Source organism: Myxocyprinus asiaticus, chromosome 9 (genome assembly GCF_019703515.2).
Source record: "Myxocyprinus asiaticus isolate MX2 ecotype Aquarium Trade chromosome 9, UBuf_Myxa_2, whole genome shotgun sequence".
Lineage (NCBI taxonomy): Eukaryota > Metazoa > Chordata > Actinopteri > Cypriniformes > Catostomidae > Myxocyprinus > Myxocyprinus asiaticus.
Genome location: NC_059352.1, coordinates 3227894 through 3246927, shown reverse-complemented (window position 1 = coordinate 3246927; position 19034 = coordinate 3227894).

Here is a 19034-nt window from a genome sequence, read left to right as displayed (position 1 = left end):
CCTAATCCTAAACCTACTCGTGCCTGAATCTCAGTAGCAGCACATGTTAATCTTGTTAGTATTTTGCAGAACAACATGTAGTTACACACTAATTTCACTGTATTATATATATTTTTTGTTAGTACATTGTAGTTAATGACACCATATAAAGTGTGACCGGAGAAATTATGTAGCACTCAGTTACAGTATGTTTCATTTAAGTATCAACTTCTTACTTCATTAAAGTATCAACGTTTCAGATGTTTCTCTTTTAATGCTTTGGGAGAAATAAAAATAGACAAAAATCAATAGTTGACATACAGTAATAGTATAGAGCTATAAAATCAATATGAATAGCATAGCTCAGATCATTTTCTCTTGGATAATTTTATGGGAAAGGTTTGAGTTCATATCAAAATCTCTGACTTTTGATCGCAGACGTTGGTATCTTGGCAGATCCACAGTTTGAGTCATCGTTGAGATCTCTTTTGTAACTGGGGTTTTTATAACTGCTAGAAGCAGCAAACCTGAGCAAAAGTCTCCATTTGTATCCATTTAGTCTCACTGCTGTCTAGAAGAAACCACTGAGGTTTGCTTTCCCATTTGCAAGCTTTTACGTACTATAGCCCTTTTATTTTTATAATGCTTTTTCCTCATTAATTAAAAACATTGTCTTATAAATGCAATATAATGGTGAGAGTTGTTGTTAGTAATGGCATTGGTGTCGAGCCGCAAAGGCAGGGGGTGAGAGCAAGGAGAGGGAAAAAAAGGGTTGTTTGGTTCAGAACCATTTAACAACTTCCTCTGGAAATTGAAAAAGGAAATAGTTTGGGGAAGAATTGCAGGAGGGAGATAGAAATGAAGCCCATATGAATTCCAGATGAAATGCTTGCTCACGGGGGATGAGGAGAGAGAGAGAGAGATTGAATGCAGACCAAGTCAAAGCCATTCAGGAATTGTGTGTATGTGTGTGTGTGTGTGTGTGTGTGTGTGTGTGTCTGTGTGTGTGTGTGTGTGTGTCTGTGTGTGTGTGTGTGTGTCTGTGTGTGTGTGTGTGTGTGTGTGTGTGTATGTGTCTGTGTGTGCGTGTGTGTGCGTGTGTGTGTGTGTGTGTATGTGTCTGTGTGTGTGCGTGTGTGTCTGTGCGTGCGTGCGTGTATGTGCGTATGTGTGTGTGTGTGTGTATGTGTGTATGTGTGTGTGTGTGTGTGTGTGTGTGTGCATGTGTGTGTGTGTGTGTGTGTGTGTGGGGGGGGGGGGGGGGGGTGGTTAACTGGTACTGGTGTTTATGAGGTCATTTACCAAACTCATGTTTTCAACATTTCCTCTTGACTTAATTTTTTTTTTTTTTACTTTGTTCTACACTAATTGTTTCCATCCTGGTGAGACCAGAGCGACAGAGTCTGAGAAATGTGCTCTCCCTCCAATTCTCTTTTTCCCCTTTTCAATTACATGTGCAGTGAAGTTTAATCGAAATCAAAATTGACCCTATTTAGTTTACTTTCTGAATACATTTTCATGATCTTATTGTGATCGATTTATCAGTGTATATTATAAAAAAATATATATATATAAAAAAAGTTTGTCTTCATAATATTTCATCCCAATATAATAACTTTCTCCACCTCTGAAATTTCTTTAAATTTCGACTGACATCACAAACCCCTCTTACGTGTAAACCCCTCCTGTCCAACCACGTAGGTCCATTCTGGGATGTAATGCTACTTTTCACAATCCAATCAATATCTGATGATCAAAAATCAAGTCCTGTCCTACAATTTCTGCTTGTCATTTATCATGTTTCACTCTGAAATATGTCAGATTATGGAAGTAAAATGGGTTGCAAAGGCGTTTCATGTTGACTTTGAGCTCTATCAATAGTGACTGTTAGATGCTGTAATTACAATGAAAAATTAGCAAAAATGTATTTTTACAGTAATGAATTTATGAGTTCATCAGGCAAGGAATCACATCGGGATAAATGTTAAAATACACTGTTCTGAAAGTACAAAACTTGTAAACACAATCACACACGAACACTGTCTGTCCAAAGTAATATTCAATCTTTTTAAAAACTGGGGGATAAGTCTAAGTTATTGTCTATGGTAACTGGCAGCTTTACTTGTTTTGAACCTGGAAAATTATTCTATTTTCTTCAAAAAATTAATCAAAATAATTATTTACATAAAAAAATAAAGCAACAAAAGTTAGAAGCTGTTCAGCAAAAAACGAATGGAATTGGTTTGCAAAACAAAACGTGTGTGTTTGTTCCACAGTTTTGCAGATGGAAACATGAAACTTATTCTGACAGTACAAGCCTTTAGGGCTCAAGGAAGAGCTTAAGGAAGTTTGAAATAGACTCTTTTAAGCCAGAAGTTTTCTAACAAACAATATAATATTCCTCTGGGTAATTTCAATGGGTTATACAGCTTAGTGAAAAACATAGTTCAAAATTACAAATTGACCTTAATAACTGCAATATACTTTACTTAAATTGTCTAACTGCTAAAAAAAAAAAAAAAAAAAAAAAAAAAAAAGCTATATATATATATATATATATATATATATATATATATATATATATATATATATATTAAAAAAATATATCAGGTTGATCAGTATGTGAAGTTCAAAGTGACTAAGTAAACAAAACCAAATAACTAGGTCATTGTAAATATTATGTTTTTAGCACTACAATTTTTTATCTGGTAGAACAGCACGCTAATTCTAAATTTGAGATTATTTTAATTTCATATTTCCACTTTACTTAAAAAGAATGTTAAAACTTACTGAACTGCACAGTTTTAGCAGCTGGTAAAGTATTTAAGTAGACAATTTAAAATCATATGACTGCGTTCAATAAATTCATTAGACTCACTGAAAAATGGTGGGGTGCGTTTTGTCTCTGCAAAAATCATTATTTATCTTTATTTTGTACTTTGAGCAAAAGTTTTAACCTGTAAATAATGTTTTTCCCATTTGTTTTTTCATGTGGTCAAAAGTGACTAGACTCATGCCATCACATATCTCATAACATCTGGCATATTTAACTAAATTTATACATCCACACAGATTATTACATGTGTCTGAGAGAAAGCAGTGTTTAAGTGTGGTCTCGCTGTAACCTGACTGTACGGTCATAAGAGTTCCCAGCGGTCCACATTGTGACGGATCCGTTCACACGACACGACTCCTCCCTCAACACACATGGATCTGCCTTTGAAGTTTAATGTTCCTGTGGCTACAACCGCCAGCCAACTGTGATGAAGATCACTTGTTTAGTCACACACTTAAACTTGAGCCTAATGTCATATTTAAATATACGTTACTTTAAGATAATTATATAAGTCAACAACTCAACATTATAAAGTGCCATCTATCTATCTATCTATCTATCTATCTATCTATCTATCTATCTATCTATCTGTCCGTCCGTCCGTCCGTCCGTCTGTCTGTCTGAATGTGACAGAGAGACAGACAGACAGACATCATCTATCTATCTATCTGTCTGTCTGTCTATCTATCTATCTGTCTGTCTGTCTGTCTATCTGTCTGTCTGTCTGTGACAGAGAGACATCTATTTATCTATCTATCTATCTGTCTATCTATCTATCTATCTATCTATCTATCTATCTATCTATCTATCTATCTGTCTGTCTGTGTCTGTCTATCTGTCTGTCTGTCTGTCTGTCTGTATGTCTGTCTGTCTGTCTGTGACAGAGAGACATCTATTTATCTATCTGTCTATCTGTCTATCTATCTGTCTGTCTGTCTGTCTGTCTGTCTGTCTGTCCGCCCGTCCGTCTGTCTGAATGTGACATCTATCTATCTATCTATCTATCTATCTATCTATCTATCTATCTATCTATCTATCTATCTGTCTGTCTGTCTGTCTGTCTGTCTGTCTGTGACAGAGATACATCTATCTATCTATCTATCTATCTATCTATCTATCTATCTATCTATCTATCTATCTATCTATCTATCTATCTATCTGTCTGTCTGTCTGAATGTGACAGAGAGACAGACAGACAGACAGACAGACATCTATCTATCTGTCTGTCTGAATGTGACTTATATCGATTGATCTATCTATCTATCTATCTATCTATCTATCTATCTGTCTGTCTGTCTGTCTGTGACAGAGATACATCTATCTATCTATCTATCTATCTGTCTGTCTGTCTGTCTGAATGTGACAGAGAGACAGACAGACATCTATCTATCTGTCTGTCTGAATGTGACTTATATCGATTGATCTATCTATCTATCTATCTATCTATCTATCTATCTATCTATCTGTCTGTCTGTCTGTCTGTCTGAATGTACCTAATTGTGTGCAGTTCATTACGTCATAATGTCATGACGGGAAATTAATTAAAGATGACCTTGTTGAGGCTGTCATTTCCACTCCACAGACAGTTGGATGGCAACCTTTACTTCCTCACATTTATTTAAATGTAATGGTTGTTGTAAGGCAGCCGTCGGCACTGGAGCCTCCTCATTAATTAGAAGAACATCATGGTTTTGGAGCTCAGAGGCAGATGTTGAGAAACACTCTTCGCTCGTGTATCCAGGGGAATTTTGTGTGGATATCTGTCTGGAGTAACCTCGAGATAGATATTGTGAGCAATATTGCCATATTCTGTTGGATGCTCATTGGACTGAACATGATTTGGCATATGTGCCATTCAAAAGGCTTTGAGTTATACTGTAATTATAGTTAATTGAGAGACAGAGAGTACGTATGTGGTGTTTTACATACGGCAGTTCACACAATACTTTGCCAACTTTCAAATGTCATTATATATTTGGTCATATTTGTGATACATATAAGGTGCTCAAACTTTTAAAAAAAAAATAAAATAAAAATAAAAAACTTCTGGATTCACCAATAGGAAACAAAAATGAAATTCAAGATCTTTTTAATCTCAACTGTTTCGCTTAAACAGCAATAGGATTAAATTGAGAGCAAATCTAGAATATACGTTATACTATCCACATTAATTTAAAGCTCTATACTCTTACTGTATGTCAACAATGTGTGTCTTTTAATGTACATTTTTGGCCTACTTATCACTGCTTTCAAAGTCAGTTTGTAAATACATGGAAATAATAATAATGGTACAATCTGAAACAGTTGAGGATGGAACTTTATTTTCATGTTATTTCCTACTCATTTATACAGTCCATAGTGAAGACCATTGCTTGGCAGAGAAGCGGTCACAGAATGAGAGCATCCTCTAGTGTTCACTACTAAAGAAACACCACAGTGCTGGTGTTGTTTTGACAAGCTCAAGTCCCACTCTGTGTGTGCATAACATATTTTAAAAGAACTGTGCAAATGGCAAAGCGCATGCACAAATCAAGTGTTTCTGGCAATATTTTGACTAGCTATTTGATTATGTAGTTTAAAACATCTATTTTTATGAAAATGCATTGTCATATTGAAATATTATCCTGTGCTTCGTAGTTTGCATATATGAATAAGTCCTTGAAGTTCACGAAAAAGCACAAATTATATATATATATATATGTTTAGTTTTTTATACATTAAAAGAGAAAAGTAATGCAATAAAACTGAATGCATTTTTAAGTAAGAAGTCATATTAACAACAAAAAATAACATTGATCACAATTCATTTTTAATCTACTGAGAGTCTTGGGCTACATCTATTCATAGAATACAATAGTAAAATATTAATGTCGTAATTACTTTGAGCAACTACTAAGCAGTACATTTTCATGTTCCCATCAAATACAGTATGTCTCACTGACGTGCACTGACTGGGGGCTACAAGGGCGCAAGCCCCTACACCTTTCATTCACAAATCTAAAGGTGCCCTTTTAAGCGGAGGTGCCTTGAAGAGTGCGGCGATTTAAGGGAAGGTGTCTTTACTACAGCACATATTCATTACTTTGTTTTGAGTAAATGTTGCCCTTAATGCAGTGTACTAACTTCTAAAATAAAACACTGCCAATTTATTAATATATATATATATATATATATATATATATATATATATATATATATATATAAAATTGAAATGTATGGGAATATTTTTTAATTCAGTAAGTGAAATAATTTTGGTAGTAAAACATCAGCACAAACATCAGTGAGTACTAGATTTGATGACTTTTGTGGTATTTGTTGGCTCTAAAACATCCCGCCCTGTTTCTATGAAATGACCAAAATTTGTATTATAATATATCATTTCACCCAAATGTAATCTAACTCTCAATTCCTGACTGAGCAATTGCAAATTTTAGCTCTGTTTACTTTCTGCTATGTTCCATCCTAATTTTCTTGCTATTGTGTAAATAATCAATTTATAATTACCAAAGTTAAAGTGCCTGAGATACAAGTATATTCATTTAGTAGTGGTTACAGAGTTCAAAAGGTACTACTCAACAGGAATGACCCATCAACAGTAACCACAACAATAGCTGTTACAAATGCCCTCCAATCCGAATGATATTCCAAGATTGTCCCAGACTCGATTGTTGTGCATGATTGAGATGGGGTCAGCAGGACTTTGACTTCTGTTCCTGAGAGTGTGTTTCAGGTGGGCTGTTGAATAGCCGCCCTGGCCTGTAATTACCAGGTCCATTACCTGGCCTATTGTCATGCACAGACGAGCAGGCACGACCCATGGAGCGCAGACAACATGCCAAACTAAATGTGGGGTGTGGCGGGTCAACTAGATCACCATCTCTTGATAATTACCCACAAGCCTTAGTCAGTAAAGGTGGGGTGGGGGGATAATGGCACACAGGTTGACACACAAAAGAAAAAAATACACTAAACACATAGCTACATAATGACTCGTCTTACCTTGCCTTTTTTCTTTTTTACATCCCTCACAATGGAACGTACTCATTTGTGTTGCTTTATAATTACCATGAGTGAAAGCAGGTGGGGTGACGGCACAAGTGAATTTCTACAAAAGTCAAACCTCCAAGATTTGGCCATGATAAGAGGAGCAATCTCTTTTGTTGAAGGTGTCAGCTTTGCAGATTGTCCGCATTTCAAAACATTGTGCAATCAATTTCAAGCAAACTCAAACAGTGCAGTATGTGCGCTTGTATGTGTTGCTCTTTGGTGTTCAGAAACTTGCAAACGCTGTTTGATCACAGGATGAAAGTTACTGCACATCCTGTGTGGTTTTCCTAAAATGTATATAGGCATTAAACAACTTTCTACTTTCCTCAGGGCAGCAGTTACCAGGTAAGGCCGAAGAGTATAATTAACTAAGTGGAGGTGAGACTGTTGCAGTTAAAGGAGACTATCAGAGCATGTCAGTGAGGCTTCTGTCAACTTTTGCCCTTGGCTGGAAACAGAGATTAAATTAGTCATATGTTCCACTTTGTGCCCCAAAATGTGATCTGCCCTTTGGCCTGAGTTATGAAGATGTGTAGATAGATATATAGATGATGGATGGATGGATGGATGGATGGATAGATAGATAGATAGATGGAGAGACGGAGAGCCTGTGTTATGAAGATGTGTGAGTGTAGGTAGGTATATCTATCGATGATGATCAGAATCAGAATCAGAATCAGAATGAGCTTTATTGCCAAGTATGCTTACATATACAAGTTATTTATCTTGGTGACAGGAGCTTCAAAAACAATACAAAAACAGCAACAAGACTTTTAAAAAATAATTAAATTTGAATTAAAAAAAAAGATAAATATTGAAAAGAAAAAATTATATATAGAAGGGGGCAAACAATAATCCTCTCAGTAGTCCGAACTGTCCTTTGTAGTCTTCTGATGTCTGATTTCGTAGCTGAACCAAACCAGACAGTTATTGAAGTGCAGAGGACAGACTCAATGACTGCTGAGTAGAACTGTATCAGCAGCACCTGTGGCAGGTTGAACTTCCTCAACTGGTGAAGGAAGTACAACCTCTGCTGGGCCTTTTTCACAATGGAGTCAATGTGGGTCTCCCACTTCAGGTCCTGTGAGATGGTAGTGCCCAGGAACCTGAATGACTCCACTGCTGCCACAGTGCTGTTTAGAATGGTGAGGGGGGAAAGTGTTGGGGGGTTCCTCCTAAAGTCCACAATCATCTCCACCGTTCTGAGCATGTTCAGCTCAAGGTTGTGTTGACTGCACCAGACAGCCAGCTGTTTAAACTCCCTTCTGTATGCAGACTCATCGTCATCTCGGATGAGGCAGATGACAGTGGTGTCGTCTGCAAACTTCAGGAGCTTGACAGAGGGGTCCTTGGCGATGCAGTTGTTGGTGTACAGGGAGAAGGGTAGTGGGGAGAACACACATCCCTGGGGGGCACCAGTGCTGATTGTACAGGTGCTGGAAGTGAATTTTCCCTGTCTCACAAGCTGCTGCCTGTCTGTCAGAAAGCTGGTAATCCACTGACAGATAGACGTGGGAACAGAGAGTTGGTGTAATTTAGTCCGGAGAATAGCTGGGATGATGGTGTTGAAAGCCAAACTGAAGTCCACAAAAGGGATCCTTGCATATGTCCCTGGTCTGTCCGGATGTTGCAGGATATGATGCAATCCCATGTTGACTGCATCATCCACAGACCTGTTTGCTCGATAAGCAAATTGAAGGGGATCTAGAAAGGGTCCAGTGATGTCCTTCGGGTGGGCCAACACCAATCTATCAAATGACTTCATGACCACAGACATCAGGGCGACATGTCTGTAGTGATTAAGTCCTGTGATTTTTGGTTCCTTTGGGATGGGGATGATAGTGGAATGTTTGAAGCAGCATGGGACTTCACACTGCTCCAGTGATCTATTGAAGATCTGTGTGAAGATGGGAGCCAGCTGGTTAGCACAGGATCTAAGACATGCAGGTGAAATGCCATCTGGGCCCTGTGCTTTCCTTATCCTTTGTTTTTGAAAGATGCGGCTCACATCATCTTCACAGATCTTAAGTGCAGGTTGAGTAGCAGGAGGGGGGAGGAGGGGGGTTGCAGGAGGTGTTGGTGTTTGTGTGAAGTGAAGGTCAGAGTGGGTGTGGGGTGTGAGATTGGGCCTTTCAAATCTACAGTAGAACACATTCAGGTCTTAGATAGATAGAGAGGGTTTAACACAGTTCATGTTCTCCAAGCATCCACCAAAATAAATATAAAAAGAGACAACTAAACACAATGACATTTGCTTTGGATGTAGCCACGGTTTCTCATGCAATCTCTCTCATCTGGTGAGGACTGTTTTGAAACACTCAGGACACAATGTTGTGTTTGAGAAAAAACAAAAAAAAACAAAAAACAAAACAAAACAATGCAGCTTCATAAAAGAGCCTTTGGATGCATGTATGCAATTTTTTTATTTATTTTTTTAATTGTGGCACACGAAGGAGGGAGGATCGTTTGACATTTTTACTCCATTATGTTTTAATCATCTTTGTTTCTCGCAATTCAGAGTGGAAGAGAACGGTCTTTCTTCTGTGGGACACCCGCCCTTCATTTAATCAGCTCTGTCAACTCACAGCAACACAGTCAGATATGATCGCTTTTAGTGTTTATTTACCCATAAACAAGCAGCTAAGCATGAAGGCATAGGTCCTGAGGGCTCATAGCTGCGAGAAGCCAAATGCAGGCGCTTGGATTACTGAATTACAGATACCTGAAACAATACATTATGCAGAGGAACAAAGGGGATGCATATTTTAAAAAGGCAGATGCGTGTAGAATAAGGAAGGTACTTCATAATATAATGAACTTCATAGTTGTGAGATGTTGCTTAGGTAAATTGTGGATGCCCATGTGTTGGTGTGACAGCTTGACTTTGTAGTCTTAAACACTGACCGACAGATCAATTTGGTTGTCGTATTTTGTCTAAAGTGTTCTGTGAAAAGGATGAATAATTGTGTGAAGGGATTGGGTCTGACTGCCTACATGAAAGCACTGCCTCTGGCCTTAGTTGAGGATGCAAGTTCTGTTGGCATATCTAGTTCAATTACAAAATCGCCTGAAATATATCCATGAAATCCATTCACTCATAGAAAATAGGACACATACAGTATATAAGAATCTAGACATGCAGTGGCCCCAAAATGTAGTTGGACACTTACTACAAAGTAACATTTGAAAATGTCTGAATGTTGATAACAAAAATCTTGAAAGCAAGTGTCGTCTGCGCTCAAATGCTGCTGGAGCTTTTCTCAGAACTAACCACTTTTGCTCGGTGATTTATAATCAACTGATGTGGCAGTTATTTTAAGAGGATGTATGAAGTCATATGTGTTAGGGAATGGTTAACTGAAAGTAGCGATGCTAATAACTAAACTACATATTACAGTAGCATGATAGTAGCTCAGCTTACTTTTCCAGTAACAAGCTTAATTTTCCAACGAGTAGCATTAAAACATTGTATTGCGAATGCAACAATGGGCTCATCTGAGCCGTCCTCTCTCATTCATTTTAGTGAGTTGGTTCTTTCAGACAGATGTAAATGAACTAGTTCACATAAATGATTCACTGATTCACCTGAGCCCCACGCAGCCATAAAGGGTCTTTTCATTCTTTTTTTAAGTTAAATATTGAATTAATTGCTGACGAACCCATGGCTTTACTATATGAATATTTTAATAACCTTGACCATATTTTTTTTTTTTTTTTTTTTTTTTTTTTTTTTCTTCTCGGTGGAAACCATGGTTTATTATTATTTAATTAAAAAATTAAAATTAAAATTTAATTAAATTAAAATTAAATTAATAAAAAATTAATTATAATAATATTTTAATAACCATGATTTTTTTTTTTTTTCTAGGTGGAAACCTTGACCATATTTTTGGTTTTTTGGTGGAACACATGGCTTTAGTATAGTAATATTTTAATAACCATGACTGCAGAAACCATTTTTTTTTTTTTTTTTAAAGAAACCATGGTTTTACTATAGTAATATTTTAATAACATGACCATGTTTTTATTTATTTTTTATTTATTTATTTTTTATTATTTTTTTATTGTCAGAATCCATGGTTTTACTATAGTAGTTAGTAATTTAGTAATATTTTAATAATTATGTCTGCAGTAACCATTATTTTTTTTTATTTTTTTCCCTAGGTGGAAGCTATGGTTTTACTCTAGTAATATTTTAATAACTATGACTGCAGTAACCATGTTTTTTTTTTTTCTTCGGTGGAACATATAGCTTTACTATAGTAATATTTTGTTTTAATTTAGTAATATTGTAGTTAAACATGACTGCAGTTACCACATCTTTTGGTAAAATACATGGTTTTGATACAACTAATCATGTACTGTAAAAATATGTTTTGTAAGGTAACAGAAAAATGTGCCACATGTGCTAACATCTACTGTAAATTAACTGATATTATTAAATACAAGAATGCTATTTAATATGACAAATTAGGTTACACCAACAAAAGTAATGTTTATGAGTTTGAAATAAATCCTTGAGTTAAAAATTGTAGGTTGCCACTTTTATCAGGGTGGTTTTCTACAGTAATACGATTTCCATATTGTAACAATGGTTATTGTTTGGTTACTGTGGTTGTACTACAAATATCATGATTTAACTATGGTTACTGTAGTAAAACCATGTTAATTTTGCAAGGGAATGTCACTTTTATTAAATATACAACCATCAGATTATATCATTGAATTTTGCTTTCTGAACTTCCGATTGCAGAATTAAATAATACCAATAGATTTTTATATATCTAAAATGTTTTCTTTTTTAAACAGCTTGAATGTTGTCATCTACTTTCTGTAAGTGGCTTGTAGTGTAGCTGAATAATTTTGTTTTACTGTAGTTTAACTACTTTAAGTTATGAGTAGCTTGTAGCTTGGGAAGCTACAGTTTTAAAGTAACTTCCCCAACCCCACATGTTCACACAGGTGTCCTCCTAGCAGAGCAACCACAGGTGTAGTTCAGCACATTAAATATGGGCATGTCCTACTAATGTTTGAAAAACACAAAGTCCATTTTCAACACTTTATCTATTGTTTTATCAATTCAAACCTCTTTTTATGAAATGTTTTCCTTGCAAAATGTGCTTGTGCTTTCTTCTTTAAAACTAAATGTCACTTAGTATGATATAGTGTTATATAATACAAATACATTCTTTAATTTCTAAGTGAGGCTTGAGTGTCCAAATACTTTTCAAAATGCATAAAAGCTGTATGTTAAAAATGAAGAAGCAAAGCAGGAATGCATCCTTTTATTTAATGTGCAAAAAGGCTTTTCTTATGAAGTGAAGAAAAATAGTGCAGGTAACCACATCACGAGGTAATTGCACTTTGGCAGGTGTGTCATAATGATAAGTAGTGATAAAGAACCCAACAGGATGCAAATGAATTTCGGCCCCAGGCTCTTCCAGCCGTGATGCATTCAGGGCAATTAAAACTCTGCCACTTTCTACAGCCGGGGTCAGATTCCATACAGATCATCCCAATATGACATGAAAGATCCAAGAGTGTGAAGCTCGGCGTGTCAAAACATGACACAATCCAGGGTGGCGTTGCAGAGGAAGAATTGGATGAACTTTGATAGATCTGGGAAACAAAAACACATGCTATTTCTGCCAAGAAAAAGGGAGGATATAAAAAAGGAAGGCAAATTATGCAACCGTATTGGGGTGGGAAAGAATTCAGAAAATAATGAGACACTTAAAGGCTTTAAGGGTGACCTGATGTATAAAACGCTTTATCCACTCCACCTTTAGCGTAAATCAAATGAAGAATTTAAGGGCCTAAAATCTCTCTCACAGTCTTTAAGGGTTTGACCCGACTGATTGCACTTCCACCCCACCCCAAACACTTTCCATCCCATAATGCCTCCGGCTACAACGACACACCCCACAACAAACCCCCCACCCAATGGGTGGGAGGGTCTTGGTGCAGGTGGAAGCGGTAATTAAACATCAACTTAGTTCTTGTGTAAATCAGTTAACTGTCAAGGATCCGTTCTCAGGAACTATAGTTTGAAGAGCTTGAAATGAGAACATTAAGTAAGAACTGAAATGAAAGGAATATAATTCATGACCACATCTGTCAAACTGCATTTAGCACAAAACACAGTAAAAGCAGTCCATATGACTCATGCACTACTCCAAGTCTTCCAAAGTCATGCGGTAGCTTTGGATGTGGAACAGATCAAAATTTAAATTGTTATTCACTGATAATCTTTCCCTTGGCTGCAGCTCTCAAATCTCATTCATGATTGAGTTCAGATCAAAAAATGGTGCGCTGACATGTCAGTCAGGGCCTGCACACTGATATGCTGCTAACTACCAAAATTCAGCTTATCCAAAAATCCGACAACACATGAAAATCGCATTTACATTAGATATGAAATTATTGGGTTTCTCTCTAATTTTGATGTCAAAATGTAATGTTCGAGTAGCTCCCGGGTGGCAGGCAAGATTTGAGGAATGACCCCACTGGAGGACGTGCATTCAGACAGACTCAGGAACAAACAACAGGTTCGCTGGTCACTCCGTGGGAATGTTGGCGTTATGCAAAGCTGAGTGGACTTTAACCTCGACCTTCCAAGATACCGCTGCAACCACCACAGAAGATGGGAGAATGGTATCTGCAGAGGACGAGGTGCTCTCGGTCTCAAAAGAGCGTGAAAGTGCATTGGGCTTACCATTCGGGATGATAAGAGATCATAAAACTGAACCTACAAAAAAAGAGCATCCAACGAGCCTTCCAGGATTTTAATCTCTTCACGGTTTCGATGTATTCAATGTTCTTGTGGTCGGTCCAAACCACGAAGGGAACCCCCGACCCCTCCAACCAATGACTCCACTCCCCCAATGGCAACCTGACAGCCAGTGACTCATGATTACCAATGTCGTAATTATGTTGCGCTGGAGAAAGACGATGAGAAAAATAAGCACAGGGGTACACCCTCCCGTCAGAGGGATACTTCTGGGACAAAACTCCCCGACCTCCGACGCTTCAACCTCCACCACATACTGCCGAGAAGGATCAGGATTAATCAGAATTTGGGCTGAAACAAAGAAGCGCTTACATTTTAGAAATGCAGCCTGAGCCTGCGTGGACAAAACGAACCGAGTCTTGGTGAAGGTTAGACTCATCAGAGGTGCGGCTATCTGGCTGAAGTTTCAAATGAACTGCCAATAGAAATTGCCGAACCCCAGAAACCGCTGGACCGCCTTGCAGGAATCCGGGGTAGGCCAATCCACCATGGCCTACAGGGGTCCTTTCGGATACCGTCAGGCTAGAGGATGAACCCCAGGAATTAAACCGACTGCACGTGAAAATTGCACTTCTCCACCTTGACGAACAGTCGATTCTCTAACAGCCGCTGAAGCACTCACCTGACATGCTGGATATGGTCATTGATGTTGTGAGAGAATATCAAAATATCGTCTAAATAAACAAACAAAAATTTGTTGATCATGTCCCGGAGCATGTCATTGGTGAGTGCTTGGAAAATGGCCGGGGTGTCCAAAAGGCAAGACCAAATACTCTAAGTGCCCAGTGGGTGTGTTGAAGGCCGTCTTCTATTCATCCTCCTCTCTCATCTGGACCAGGTGGTAAGCATTGCGCAGGTCCAATTTTGCGAAGAAGGTGGCCCCCTGCAAGAGTTCGAAGGCCGAAGACATCAACGGCAAAGGATAACGGTTCTTTACCGTGATGTCATTCAGCCCCCGATAATCTATGCAGGGTCTTAAGGAGCCATCCTTCTTCCCCATAAAGAAGAACCCTGCTCCCACCGGAGAAGAATACGGACGAATGATATCTTCTGCCAGAGAATCATTGATGTACTTCTCCGTGGCCTCCCTCTCAGGTGCCGAGAGCGAATAGAGACAGCCTTGATGTGGTTAAGTGCCAGGAAGCAAGTCTATCGTGCAGTTGTATGGGGGGTGCGGAGGCAGAGATGCAGCCCGGGACTTGCTGAACACTGCCCTCAGGTCGTGGTAAATCTTGGGTACCTCGCGAGGTCTGGCAGCTCTCTGGCTCTTCCATACCGATGGCAGCTCGATCAAACACCTTATGAAAATCTCCAGACAAGGTGAGGAAGGAAGAGCAGCACTGGTGTTTATTATCCCAGACCACCGTTCCCCACTCACGAGCCCGCCCCTAGAGAAGAGACACCACATAAGCTACTTTGGCCTCCTCGTTGGTAATGAGGATGGTTGGAGAGCAAATGTCAGTGAGATAAAAATGAAAGGCAGGTCTTAGGCTCACCGGAATATGGTGCCGGAGTGTTCAGACGGGGCTCATGAAACCTGGCTGGAGTAATGGCGGCAGGAGGAATGGCTGCAGGAGGATCGACGGAGATGGAAGCTGTGTTGGTGGGACCTGTGCTGGGAGAAATGCACAGATTTTGTAGTAGTAAAGTTATCTCGGCTATCTGTTCCGCCATCTCCTCTAAAGCGTGACTTGTTTGGTTTAGCTGATTCTGTTGACATCTAAGGATCTCTCCCTGCTGAATGACTGCATCGTGCAGTAAGATATTCTCCGCTGGGTCCATTTCTGGCCAGATTGTTCTGTCAGAAACATCAGAAAGTCCCAAGTATGTGGTGAATAAATGACTTCAGTTTATTGATAAGCACACAGGGCAAAATAGAATAAATCCACACGAAGATGGCAAGAGGAGAAACAGTCAATATGAGGGTAATGGTGATGATGCAGATCAATGTGGACAGGAGCGAAAGCGGCTGGAACCAGGTAAGTAATCCACAGGTAAGCACAGTTCAGATAATAATCCACAAAGTAAAATCCACAGGGCAGAGGACCACACACTGGTATCTGTGGTGGGAACACACTGGGCAGAGAAAACATAGATAGAAACAAACTAACAGGACCAACAGGCAGGTGAGACTGTGACGTGAAACAAAACAAACAGGCAAGGGAAAATGAGCGTCAGCTGGTGATGATTAACTCATGAGTGGCGCAAATGATCAGTCCCAAGGAAAAGCTAACCACACCGCTCACATGTTAAGGGAAACACACTAGGAAATACATGAACTCGTAGACACACAGGAAAACACCAAGCAGACTCACCAGAACCATGACAGAAATTTATATATTAAATTAATTTAGATTTATATATTACGATTAATATATTATGCCTATATATTAAGATATTATAAGATGGTTTATTTCAGAGATCGGGGAACCTTTTATCTTTTGAGCAGCATATTTTTTCATACTGTACCTGTATGCAGGCGTAATGCTGAGAACCTAGAGAAAAAAATACTGCTTGCAGAAGTGTTCGTAAGGTGATTCTCACAATCTAAAGACAATTTAAAGACAAATATACTGGTTAAAATTATATTGTAGACTATCGCATTCAGTTTTTGATTTTCGTGGCAGCAGTGGTGTTTCTTCATGCTGTGTAAATGTTTTAATTCTTCATATTTTCATAATGATCTCTTGATCTTCAGTGGAGAATTTCTCGCGATAAGTAAATCACGCAGACTCTCTCCATGCTTCACCCATTGGCTGTTCGTGACAAACTTCACTCATTTATGTGCACAAGCTTCAGGGTTAGCCACGTACTTGGGATTAAACTTGACAGAGAACATTTGTACAAAGCTTCTTGAGATCTCTGAACCCGATCAAAACCGGTTTGGCTCTATCTGGTTTTCTCAACCTGAAACTTACTCTGAAACTCTGAGTTTGTTCAACTAGCTTCATGCAACAGGCCACTGGAGAGTACGAAGCATTTGTGAATCCGGTGGAAAGTTTTCAGGAAGGACAATTTTACGTGCATATTACTCCGAATTTACCCATATATTTATGAAAATTTCATGAATGAGGCCTATTGAGCATGTTAACATGCACACCAGTACACTGATGCTACAGAAAAATCAGTTTTTCAAAAAGCAGAAAACGCAAGAAAACCAAGTTTACATGCCATTTAAAATCATTGAAAGGTAAACAGTCAAGTGCACAACACTTGCACACATTGGTTAAGCTGGTAAGAACGCTAGTAAAGGTGTTTAAATGCAACATGGAAAAAGGGAAATGGGCAAAACTCTACCAGTGTCAATTGTTTTTGCTTAAACCATTTATGACCTTATTCATATAAAGGAAAACCAATGAAGGCGTTTACACACATTGTCGACTATTAAAGGAATATAATAATACAGGTTTGATACAAGTTAAGCTCAAATAACAGCATTTGTAGCATAATGTTGATTACCACAAAAATTTATTTTGACTCAGCCCTCCTTTTCTTTAAAAAAAGAAAAAAAAAAGAAAAGAAAATAGAAAAAATCGAGGTTACAGTGAGGCACTTACTATGGAAGGCAATTGGGCCAATTTTACGAGGGTTTAAAAGCAGAAATGTGAAGCTTACAATTTTATAAAAGCACTTACATTAATTCTTCTGGCAAACGTAGTATGTATTATTTGAGCTGTAAAATGTTTAAAAAGATCATTTTAAGGTCTTTTTAAGGATCTTTTTAGCTCTCAAATCTAATTCATGATCATTTTCGGACAAAATGGTGCGCTGACATTTCATTGCACACGTGCACACCAATACGCTGCTAACTATCAAAAATCAGTGTTTACATGCCATTTAAAGTCATTAAAACTTAAACAGTCATGTGCACAATACTAGCACACATTGGTTAATCTCTTCAACTCTGTGGACCCGCCGGCGGGTATATAGTGAAAATGTTACGCTTAAAATGCCCAAGTCCTCGTAAACGTAAGTCAGGCATATGTGGTATGGTTTGAAAGCTAAGAATCTAATCTTTTCAGAGATAACCATCACTTCTGAATTTGTTACTTAAAATAACAAAATAAGGCCTTAAAACATCCACATCGCAAATAAGCGCCACCTAGATGTTATGTGGTAGAAATACTAACATGAATGTAAATAGCACTTAAATAGACAAATCATATATCAAATGAAAGCTCACATTCTCAGGAACATGGCTGTATAGTTTATTTTGCTGCACTAATACCACAGTTTAAAAGATTTTCAAAAGAATCACAAAGTGAAATATTGTATTTGTAAGACATTAAATACAAACATCTCTTTTATGCGCCGATCACTGCTGCTGTAAGCCCCAAATAGCCAAAACCTTTATATCTGCTTCTACCTTAGGAAGTTCTCTAAAAAATTAGACATTGTTTATTTGCCTGTGAGCATGCTTATGTGAATAATCCACTGTTATATCTTAGATGTCCAGAACAAAATATGCAGTCCAGCAGGAAAAGAAAGCTAAACAAATCATCAGAAATATATGTTATCGACTATTAATGATAAAATACATCATCGCAAAGGGGAGGATCTCAGCACTCAGAGGCCGACATATTCGATTATAAAATGGGGTGGTGCATGCAAGGACAGATTAAGAACTGAGAGGCCCATGGGCCGGTACACCATATAGTCGTGTCACATGACTATATTCACCTTTATGTGCTACAGGACGCTTGCCAGATTTGGTTAGATTTTTCAAATTGACGTAAGAAAAGTTTGGAGCAATGTCTTACATGGGCATTTATATGTACTTTTTAATTATGAACCAATCCAAAATCATGCATTATTAATAGGGATGCGCATGGTATTCAAATACCAAAATCACTATTCAGTTATTGTGCACATGTTTAGAGGTCTTCAACCCGATCTGAGTCCAGTGGTACCCGACAAACCTACAGGTTTTGGGCCAGGTTTGGGTCAGTTTCTCAAGTAGGCTATAGAGCGAGTTACTGGCTGTTCACACGTGTCGAGGCCAGGGGTAGACTGGCCATAGGGAGAACCGGGACTTTTCCGGCCGTGATATGGGGCCAAACGGCCAACCCCCTGCTCAACAACGTTTGGGCCGGTTTTTATTTAAAATCCAGGGCCGATTTCTCTTCCTAGACCACCCCTGGTCGAGGCCATGGACGTCTTTGATCATTGTGCCAAACTCACTTTTTTCAGTGTTCCGTGCAGGACCGTTGCATTTTTTTTTTTTTTTTTTTTTGAGATTGTTAAGTTTAAAAGAACTTTAATATTTATAAATGTATCTCGAGACACCTGTGTTCTGTTTCACCATTTGTTGCGCTGCATCAATCTTTTTCAGCGCTGGTTTCACAAATCGACATTCTGATGAAGTTCAGGTTGCAAAGATGA